Below are 11511 nucleotides of genomic sequence, written 5' to 3' on the forward strand. Positions count from 1 at the left end.
TGACTATTGATAAAATGTCATAGTGAAAAAATATCTGAAATTGAAGTATACCTGCTTTGGCATAAAGTGCTCAAATTATAAAAGAAGAGCAATGTTTGGTATTACATTAACTCTCTCAGATACACACAAATCAGTGCTGTATATAAAGTCAGAAAGAAGACTTGAAATAAATTAGATGCTAATTATATCATTTGAAATGAGTAATTAAACTACAGCATAGGCACTGACTTAATATGATGATAACTCCCAAATCCAAATATCAAGTGTGGATCTGATTCCTAAATCTGTCTCTGAAGTCTTGAGTTCTCATTAGAATTTTAGCCTTATCTCTCTGCATCATGTCTGAATGTGTGCCAAGAATCTTTTTATTTTATTCTTTTATATTTTTTTTGTGCAGGGGCCATGCTAATCTTCTTTGCAGTATTCCAATTTTTAGTATATGTGCTGCTGAAGTGAGCACTAAGAATCTTAAATTTAGTGTTAGCAAAAGGGAACTCTCTCCTTTAGTCCTCAAACCTGCTCTTGCAGACCATTTCAATAAGGATACCCTAGTCCACCTGAAAGCTTAAACCAAAACTCAGGAGTCTAACTTTGGTTACACTCTTTTAACATTTCATAGCTAGCCCACAAGCAAGTCCTGTAGACCCACCTCCAGTATGTGTGCATGCACTTCTCTCCATTCACACTGTAGTTACCCTAATCCAAGTCATTGCGATGTCTGGGCAAGATCACGGTGATGGTCAGTTCACTAATTTTGCAGCTTTATTTCTTGCCCTCTCCCTCTGTTGTCCACAGCATGATCTGAAAAATGGCATTGAAGTTAAATCAAATCATGCTAATTCCTACTTAACAATTCTTATAATTTTCTTTACTTAGAATGATCGCCGAACTCTTTATAAACTTAGAATAAATATATGTACTGGTTCCTGCTAAACATTCAGACCTCAGATTGAATTGCTCTCTCCTTTACTTATTTATTTGAAAAGTACTGGAATTCTTTTGGTTTCTTTAGTATGGCAAGCTTGTTCTCATCTCCAAGTCTGCAAAAATTATTCTCTGTGTTTAAAATATGCTTCTGCTTCACATTCTCAAGGCTGGCTCCTTCTTGCCATTCTGATCTCTGTTAAATGTCAGTTTAAGTATCAGATTCCTTCCCTGACATCTCAAACTGTGTCAGCCACATAGATGACCTGTATCTCATAGCTCTGTTTTAATTTTCTACATAGCACTGAACAGTACCTTGCATTTGTTTAGTACTTATGTATTTGATTTCTATTGCTTATCTCTCCCCACTAGAATGGATGCTCCATCAGAGCATGAAACGTACCTTCTATTTTACAAGGTGTATTATGGTGATGAATGAATTTAGGCATTCTACAGGGTCCGGCAGAAGCAACGCCTGCCTGAGTGTGGTTGGTAGGGCAATAATGGGTGTGAAATAATTTATAGTTTTAATGTGAACTTTGCACTTAAAATATAATATGGTGTGCTTGAGTGTGACATTATTATGTTATAGAATTGTGCTTATGATTTTGTAATAAAAGATTTTGTAACAAAAAGGAGGCATTTTTTTCCTGTTGGAATCTGTATATTAATTTTTCCAATAGATTGATTAATGCATTATATATTTGCAACTGCATAATTGCCACGACTTGGTAACTGTAAGGCAGGAAACCATCTGGAAAAATAGTAAAAGTGTTGAATTTACATGCCCATATTATGTTTTAGAAATTAAATTCACTTTGTGTTCTATGTTTGTACTGGGTTAGAATGGTTGTAAGTTTACCTTATCCTTTTGGATTGTAAAAATTTTAACATAACTCAGTTAATACATCCATGATAATGTAAAGCTCATTACATTTCATATAATGATTTAAGTGCTTTAATACATATTAACATGTAATTTTAAAAAATATTTTATTTGTTTATTCTTAGAGAGAGGGGAAGAGAGGGAAAAGAGGGGGGAGAAAATCATCAATGTGTGATTGGCTTTCGTGTGCCCCCTACTGGGGACCTGGCCCACAACCCAGGCATGTGTCCTGATTGGGAATCAGACTGGCAACTCTTTGGTTCACAGGCCATAGCTCAATCCACTGAGCTACACCAGCCAGGGAAATTTTTATGATACCCTAATAATATAAATTTTATGTTATAGATGAGAAAACTAAGGCACAAAAAGATTAAATGACTAGCTGGAAATTACATGGCTAGTAAATAAGAGAGTTGGGAATCAAACCAACAGCCTGAATTATCTATGTTTATAACCACTAAATTATATTGCTTCTTATCCTTTAAATGCAATTTAACTCATTTGGGCCAATATTTCACAATCACAAATTGATAGGTTACTATGTTAATTAAAAAGTATTAAATATTTTAGATAGGAAGATAGATATGGCAGTTATATTCTTCAAGAACTTTTTATTCTTAAGGGTTTAGCAGAAAAGTTAACAATTAGTGAAATATCAGTTATAATGAGTATAGAAAATGTTAAATAAAAGCGGCAAGGGCTAAGTGAACTCATAAAAACACCTTGTAAGGGCATCTGACATATATTGATGAAGGGAATTTGTCAGCCAAGGGACCCTGGAGGACCTTATGTTTAAGCTAAATTCAAAAGCATCAGTAGGAGTTACCTAGGAGAAGGAAAGGCATGTGAGCCACAGAGAAACACAGCAAACAGTAAAGTCTAAGTTCAAGGTCTAACCTAGCACTTGTTTCATGTTACAGGTGTGGCTGGCTTTGTTTTGGGCTGTTACTGACATGTTTTCTCATGTGAATTAGTCTTTTAATTTTGACATTCTATGGCCTTCCTGAATTACTGATTACAAAGTTAACTGTAGATCATTGCAATGGAGCTGTTTTTTTTCCCTCATTCAACACAAAAGAAGAAATGAAAGAGCTGAACATGACCTAAATAAGGAATTTAAAAACTTGTGCAAATAAACAACTTTAAAACACTTAAACAATAGAATTAATTTAAAAATGCTATAAATTAGAAACCTTCTGTTTTTAAAGGAATTGCTTGTGAGAGACATTCTGATGTTTAACAGTGGCCAATAATAAGAAAGTTAATATCTTTAGGGTAATTTCAATTAGGATGGCTAACTTCCATCCCACCAAACAAACTTAAATCTTTCCTTAACAAACACAATAACCAACATGGAAAGAATAAATATCAAAACAATCACTATAGACTTGATTTTCAATTTCTTTTTATCTTTAGTCAGTAATATTTGTAGATTATTACTCTATAATATTTTTCTTAGAAAAAGTAAATCTACTTAAATTGTTTGTCTGTGTGTGTGTGTGTGTGCATTCTTTTCCCTTGATAAACACTTTGGAATCAAATGTTTACTTTTATACAAAGCCTATCATCACAGAGGCACTCTTGGTAGCTATATTAATCAAATAAGAGAAAAATAAAGAGAGAATATTGGAATAAGCTCTACAACTAGATTTCAGGAAATCATTAGAATATTAAAGACTACAGTGTAACAAAAGCCTTTAGAGGAGGTACTTTCTTTTACATGAGCTTACTTTTTTTTACATTAGTATATAACAGAAAAAGAAAACAGAGCAGTTCATCTCTTTACTACTTACTGGTTCATTTCTTTGTAAGATATGAGGATCTATTTCATGATTAATTGTACAACTTTTCAGAGCTATGGTTGTTGCTAAAGAACATTCAATCAGAAACTTGAGAGAAAATTTAAAGACATTCATCAAAGTTTCCATTTGGAGTCTAGAGAAACAATAAAGTACATATTGACTTCTCTTGAGTAATGGATCATGATTTATTGATCTAAAGGGAGAGTCAATATTTACCTTCAGTGAAAATAATTATTGATGGTCAATGAAATGTAAAATTTAATACATTATTTCTAATCAGAAATATCTTGAAATTTATAAAGATGACACAATTTAAAAAGCACTTATACTTTCCAGTTTATAAAAATATATGTGCATTATTAAAAAACTGTAACATGCAGAAGATTAAAAGTAGAAAAATTACCAAATATATTCCATCAAAAGAAAAATAACAATATTTTTGTGTATTTTATGCCAGTCATTGTTCTATAAAAATATTTGGATGTTTATAAATGTACATTTTTGAATTTAAATGTAATAAAAATAAAATATGTAGTCTGCTATTCTTCCCAAATGTCCATTCCTGCTTTCTGTAAAAGAATTATATATCCTTGCCCGCTGATTTGTGACTTGCTAAACATTATGTGCAGTGAATGTGCATCTCCAACTCACTGACATTGTGTTTGTCCATGAAAATTGCTTTGGCCAGCAGCATGACTCACATGCGTACTACCATGTCAAAGCCTTAAAAGCTGCTACATGTTTCTGCCACCTCTCTGATGCTTCTCTCTGTCACAAAGCCAATTATGTGTCATGTAGAGGCTTCTCTTCCATATGGATCCAGAATTGGAAGACATATAGAGAAGGCAAGCATCAACTCCTCACGGATGCTGACATGTAATATGTCTGGGAAAGAACGTTCAGTGTTGTAAAACCGCTGAGATTTTGACTTACTGTTACTGTGCAAAGGTGACTAAAACACTCTAGTGTATTAAAAAACACATTGTTTTTGGACATAAGTTTTACTCATCATAAAGAAATCATTAATAAATTCTACTACCTCAAAATTAAGAATTTCTGTTAATTAAAATACACCACCAAGAAAGACAAAATACAATAAAAGTCACATTCTCACAGAAGGTATTTATCACAAATATAACTGAAAAAGTAAGTTAATTCAAAATGTTTTTCAGATGGTATACATAAATATATATTTTACATTAGTTAATATATAAGTATAATAAATAAAATAAATGTGTGTATAAATTTATTCCTAGTAATACATACTATTTATAGTATATAAATAATTGAATTAAGATGAAGATCAATAAGAAAAGACAAATAATCTGAGAAAATAGGCATGGTGAGTGAATGGGCATTTCACAGAAAAGAAAGGTCAAATAAGAAGTAAATATTTAAAGATGCTAATATGTCTTAGTAAATAGGAAAATGCAAGTTAGGAATACAATGAAATACAATTTGCTTACTACATTGGCAAAAATTAAAACTTCAGTTACCATGTGTTGAAAAAGATTTGAGGCAATTGGACAATAGGATGCTTCCTCTTTGGTTGAGTTTATTCATATACCCACTTTAATAACAAATTGGTTCTATCTTTTAAAGCAGAAAGCATACATACTCAGTTCACACTATTTACCAGAGAACTTTTGCACTTCTATTCTAGGAGACTAGGCCATAGCAGCATCATTTTTAGGAGAAGGCATCTGGGAAACACCCAAATGTACTTTGATTGGAAAATGGGTAGACTGTTGAGCAGTTCCACAGAACTATTTGTGCAGCCACATACAAACACACAGATGAATCTAAGATATACGAGGGAAGAATTTTAAAATATGGAATTTATTTGTAAGAAATTGTGTGTTCTTACATGTTTAAACTTCAGTCATCTTCAAAGTATTCTCCATTTGATGGAATATACCAATTGAGACCTTTTTTCCCACTGCTCAAAACAGTTTTTGAACGTGTCTATTTTGATGCTTTTTAGTGCCTATGCCATTTTTGTTTGTTTGTTTCACTTCCACATCAGCCAAAAGTTTCCCTTTCAGCGTATTTTTCATTGTAGAAACAAACAAACTAACTAACAAAGACGATCAGGTGAATAGGGAGGGTGGGGCATGGCGGTCGTGATGTTTCTGATCAGAAACTGCTGAACCTTCAGTGCAGTGTGGGCAGGTATACTCATAACTCATCCATCATAAAATGGGCAAACACACTGAAAGAATCTTCAAAAAAACGTCTTAAAAGATGCACTGAGGCCAAATGCAGGTTCTCACAAAAATGCCAACTAGTACACTGATACAGATGGGTTCCTAAAACACTCACCTAGTGGGGAAGCCTGTACTAAAAAAAGGCCAACCTCCAGAAGATAATTCTATTTTGGGGGGATTCCTCCTCATAATGATTAATGCAAAAAAAGAGAGAGAGAAAGGAAAAAGAAGCTAGCCATGGGCAATTATTTACAGTAGATGTATATTTATGGAGTTTACATACATATGCAAAACCACTGTTTTGCTTAGGAATACCTATGTGTTATATTTGGTAGACACAAAATTCAGGTAAAAATTATCTATATGGAATAAAGCATGGAGTAGAAATGTGGAACACACAGATTGTGAGTTAACAGCTATTCACTGAAATATTATACTTCACAACTAAAGTGTTATTTCATTATTTATAGTGTGTCTCAATAAATTGTTATAAAATCACTCTTACATTTATAGAAATATTATATATTAATAATATTAATAATACCACAATAAATATTAACTTACAGTTTGTCACATTTTTAGTTATTTCATTAGACTACATAGATTACTCAACAATAGACTTAAGTAAATCTGAATATCTTATTTTAAATATACATTAATAAGTAAATATTATTGTCAAATATTTACTCAATAACTGTGCCACTATTTTTTACCTGAAATATGCGATTCATGATCAACACTGTACAATTTTATTTAAAAATGTTTTGTGCTAATTTAATTTATGAAAATAATGCTGCAATGTAAAAGATTTACTTCCTCACTTAGTGAAATTGATTATTTTCCATGTACAGTAACTATTAGTTTCAGTTTCTTTACTATTACCTTACATGAAGATTTTGTAATGGAATAACAACTCAAACTCATAACAACTGCAAACAACCTCCATATTGTTACCTTTTATTCTTTTTAAGTTCAGGAGCTTTTTATGTTCATGTTCTTACATCTGTCTTTTTTTCCACTTTGATATTCTTTTTCTTTTTTCTTTTTCTTTTCTTTTTTTCTTTAGATTTTATTTATTTATTTTCAGAGAGGGAAGGGAGGGAGAAAGAGAGAGAGAGAGAAACATCAATGTGCGGTTCCTGGGGGTCATGGCCTGCAACCCAGGCATGTACCCTGACTGGGAATCGAACCTGCGACACTTTGGTTCCCAGCCCACACTCAATCCACTGAGCTATGCCGGCCAGGGCAGAGATTCTTTTTCTTTTGAGTTTTAGTATTTGAAAACGATTTTCCAACATTTCAAAAAAAACCCATTATGTTAGTTTCTAGTTTTCAGGTATATTTTTTACATTTTAACTCTATTATGCCTATGAAAATTATTAGAAGAGTATAGGTTGAGTTTATTTTTCTTTAGACTTAGTTCATTGGTTCTAACATCATGTATAACTCTTTCTTTTCATCAAGATGATGTGTCAGGCTTCCTTTGTCAGGTATTATATTTTATATTTTATTTTTTTCAGGTATATTTCTATGTATTGGTATGATACCCTTTTGATTATTAGTGGTTATATGTTATATGTTATTAACACAGTATTATGTTATATTCATGATGTTAGCATCCATTACTAGATTACTAGTATTTGAATAATATTTAAATAATATAATATATTTTTGTCTTTTTTGAAGAATATTTGTTGTTTACTTACACTGAATATACAATTTTGGGGAATTGCTACCTTTAAAATACTTAATACTCTCTTTTAGGCATTTAGTGTTTCTTAACATATTATATGTTTTTATAGCCTTCAGAAAAATTTCGTAGTTTTTTTTTTTGCTTATGTGTTACACATTTGTTTTGAAAAAAAAAATTTTGGCCATCTATATTCTGTTGCTATTATAAATGAGATTTGTTTTCATTAATTTTTTATGAAATTACCAAATTGTAAGAATTTCTCTTCATAACATGAGTTTTTTTCTATAAGCCTCAGAATACTTTTTTTTTCATTGATAACCTTTGAACAAAGAGCTCTATACAGGCCCAATGTTGAGATTTGAAGATTGAGCTCCACTACCTCATTAATATTAAAGTTGTTGGCAGTTTCTAACTGCATGTTTATGTATTAAGAATTCAAGTTAAAATGTAGAATATTTGGCAAAATTTCTAAAATATTTATATTTAGACTATGCTCCATAGGAAGTCCAGCTGAGTCTAGAAAGAAACAAGGGAGTGAGGGGAACAAAGGAATGAGAGTTCCAACCTCTACTTTTCTGTGAGACAACACAACATTATCTCTGTTGTATTTTATTCCTCAAAATGAGAAAGATAAAGAGAAAAAAATTGTGTATGCCAACAAACTGCACAACCTGGATGAAATGGATAAGATTCTAGAAACATACCGTCTTCTAAAGCTAAATCAGGAAGAATCAGAGAATATGAAAAGGCAGATTACAGCTAGTGAAACTGAAGCCATACTCAAAAAACTCCCAACAAACAAAAGCCCTGGACTAGATTGCTTCACAGGGGACTTTTACCAAACACTCTGAGAAAAACTAATGCCTCTCCTTCCTAAACCATTTTATAAAATTCAAGAGGAAGGAAAGCTCCCAAACTCATTTTATGAGGCCAGCATTATCCTAATTCCCAAACCAGATAAAGACACTACAAAGAAAGAAAATTATAGGCCAGTACGTCTGATGAACATAGATGTCAAATTCCTCAACAAAATATTAGCAAATGGCATACAGCAATGCATCAAAATATCATACACCATGATCAAGTGGGATTTATTCTGGGAATGCAAGGTTGGTACATTTGCAAATCAATAGATATGATTCATCATATAAACAAAATGAAAGATAGAAACCACATGGTCATATGAACAGATGCAGAAAAAGCATTTGATAAAATCCAGTACCCATTTATGATAAAAACTCTCACCAAAGTGGGAGTAGAAAGAACATACCTAAACATAATAAATGCCATATATGACAAACCCACTGCAGCATCATACTCAATGGGCAAAAGCTACAAGCATTGTGTCTAAGAATGGGAGCACACAGGGATGTTTGCTTTCACTTCTCTTGTTGAACATAGTACTGGAATTCCCAGTCACATCAATTAGACAAAAAGAAGAAATAAAAGGCATTCAAAGTGGAAAGGAAGAATTAAACCTCTCATTATTTTCAGATGACATGATACGGTACATAAAAAATCCCATTGATTCCACCAAGAAACTAGAACTGATAAATGAATTCAATAAAGTAACAGGATATAAAATTAATATCCAAAAGTTAATTGCATTTTTATATGCCAATAACAAACTAACAGAAAGGGAAATCAAGAAAACAATCACATTAACTATATTACAAAGCCACTGTAACCAAAACAATCTAGTACTGGGAAAAGAACAAACACATAGATCAATGCAACAGAATAGTGCACCCAGAAATAAACCCAAGTCTCTATGGTCAATTAATATTTGACAAATGGGGCAGCAATATAAAATGGACTAAAAATAGACTCTTTAACAAATGGTGTTAAGAAATCTGGACAGCTACCTGCAAAAAAAAAAAAATGAATCTCAACCACCAACTTACACCATAAACAAAAATAAACTCAAAATGGATAAAACACTTAAATATAAGTCACGGCACCCATAAAAAACCTAGAGGAAGCCCTGGCTGGCGTAGCTCTGTGGATTGAGCGGGGGCTGGGAACCAAAGTGTCCCAGGTTCGATTCCCAGCCAGGGTACATGCCTGGGTTGCAGGCCATAACCCCCAGCAACCGCACATTGATGTTTCTCTCTCTCTCTCTCTCTCTCTCTCCTTCCCTCCCTTCCCTCTCTAAAAATAAATAAATAAAATCTTTAAAAAAAAAAAAACCTAGAGGAGAACATAGGCAAGAAAATCTCAGATAGTCCATGCAGCAATGTTTTCATTGAAATGTCCCATAGAGCAAGGGACATAAAGGAAAGAGTAAACAAATGGCATCTCACCAAAAAGCTTCTTCATGGCTGAAGAAAACATCAGCAAAATGAAAAGGGAGCCAACCATATAGGAAAATATATTTGCCAATGACCCCCTTGACAAGGGTGTGACCCCCAAAATATATAAAGAACTCACACGACTCCACTCCAGAAAGACAAACAACCTATTAAAAAATGGATAAAGGACCTAAATAGACACTTCTCCAAGGAGGACACACAGAAGGCCCATAGACATATGAAAGGATGTCCAACATCACTAGCCATTAGACAGATGCAAATTAAAACCACAATGAGACACCACTTACACCAGTCAGAATGGCTATCATAAACAATTCAACAAAAGAACAAGTGCTTGTGAGGATGTGGAGAAAAGAGAACCCCAGTACTCTGTGGGTAGGAATGCAGACTGGTGCAGCCACTGTGGAAAACAATATGGAATTTCCTCAGAAAACTAAAAATGAAACTGCCCTTTGACATGGAAATTCCACTTCTGGGATTAAACCCTAAGAATTCTGAAACACCAATTCAAAAGAACCTATGCACTCCGATGTTCATAGAAGTACAATTTATAATAGCCAAGTGCTGGAAGCAACCTAAGTTCCTATTAGTAAATGAGTGCATAAAGAAACTGGGGTACATTTACACTATGGAATACTACGCAGAAGAAAGAAGGAAGGGACTCCTATCCTTTGCAACAACATGGATGGAACTGGAGAGTATTATGCTAAGTGAAATAAGCCAGGTGGTGAGAGACAAATACCATATGATCTCACCTATAAGTGGAACCTAATCAACAAAACAAACACATGAGCAAATAGAACCACAGACAATGAAGTAAAGAACAAACTGACAGTAACCAGAAGGGAGAGAGGAGGGACCTAATGGGGGAAAGTAGGGGAAGGGTAGTCAAGGAACATATGTAAAGGACCCATGGACAAAGCCAAATAAGGGTAGGATTAAGAGTGGGGGATGGAGGTGGGTGTTTTGGGGGAGGGTGATGGAGGGAAATGGAGACAATTGTGTTTGAAAAACAAAAAAAAGAAAGAACAAAAGAATGAAAGAAAAGAAAAGAAAACCATTACAATCACAATTGCTCCAGAAAGGATAAAATGCCTAGGAATAAACGTATCGAAGGATATAAAAGACCTGTACTCATAAAATTATAAGACACTGAAGAAAGAAATTGAAAAAGATACAAATAAGTGGAAGCACATTTTGTGTTCATGGATAGGAAGAATTAATGTCATTAAATTTCCATACTACCCAAAGCAATCTATAGATTCAATGCAATTTCTATCGAGATTCCAATGACATATATCACAGAACTAGAACAAATATTTCAAAAATTTATATGGAACCACTAAATGCCACATATAGTAACAGCAATCCTGAGAAAGAAGAACAAATTTGGAGAAATCACACTACCTAATATCAAACTGTACTGTAAGACCACACTATCAAAACAGCATGGTGCTGGCATAAAATGAGACACATAGATGAATAGAACAGAATGGAAAGCCCAGAAATAAACCCACACCTTAATAGTCAATTAATATATCCCAGAGAAAGTAAGCACATACAATAAGCTAAAGATAGTTTATTCAATAAATGGTGTTGGGAAAATTGGACAGTTTCATTTTAGAAAAATGAAACTAGACTACTTTCTTACATTACACATAAGAATAAATACAAAATGGATCAAAAA

The 11511-nt window shown here is 33.2% G+C and overlaps 1 non-coding gene across 1 annotated transcript; it reads right to left on the reverse strand.

The window, feature by feature from the left end:
- Window positions 1-355: 355 nt before the first annotated feature.
- Window positions 356-460, reverse strand: LOC114514235. Its single transcript, XR_003685966.1, has one exon. It is a non-coding gene; the product is annotated as a U6 spliceosomal RNA (small nuclear RNA).
- Window positions 461-11511: the final 11051 nt, after the last annotated feature.

The sequence above is a fragment of the Phyllostomus discolor genome, chromosome 2 (genome assembly GCF_004126475.2).
Source record: "Phyllostomus discolor isolate MPI-MPIP mPhyDis1 chromosome 2, mPhyDis1.pri.v3, whole genome shotgun sequence".
Lineage (NCBI taxonomy): Eukaryota > Metazoa > Chordata > Mammalia > Chiroptera > Phyllostomidae > Phyllostomus > Phyllostomus discolor.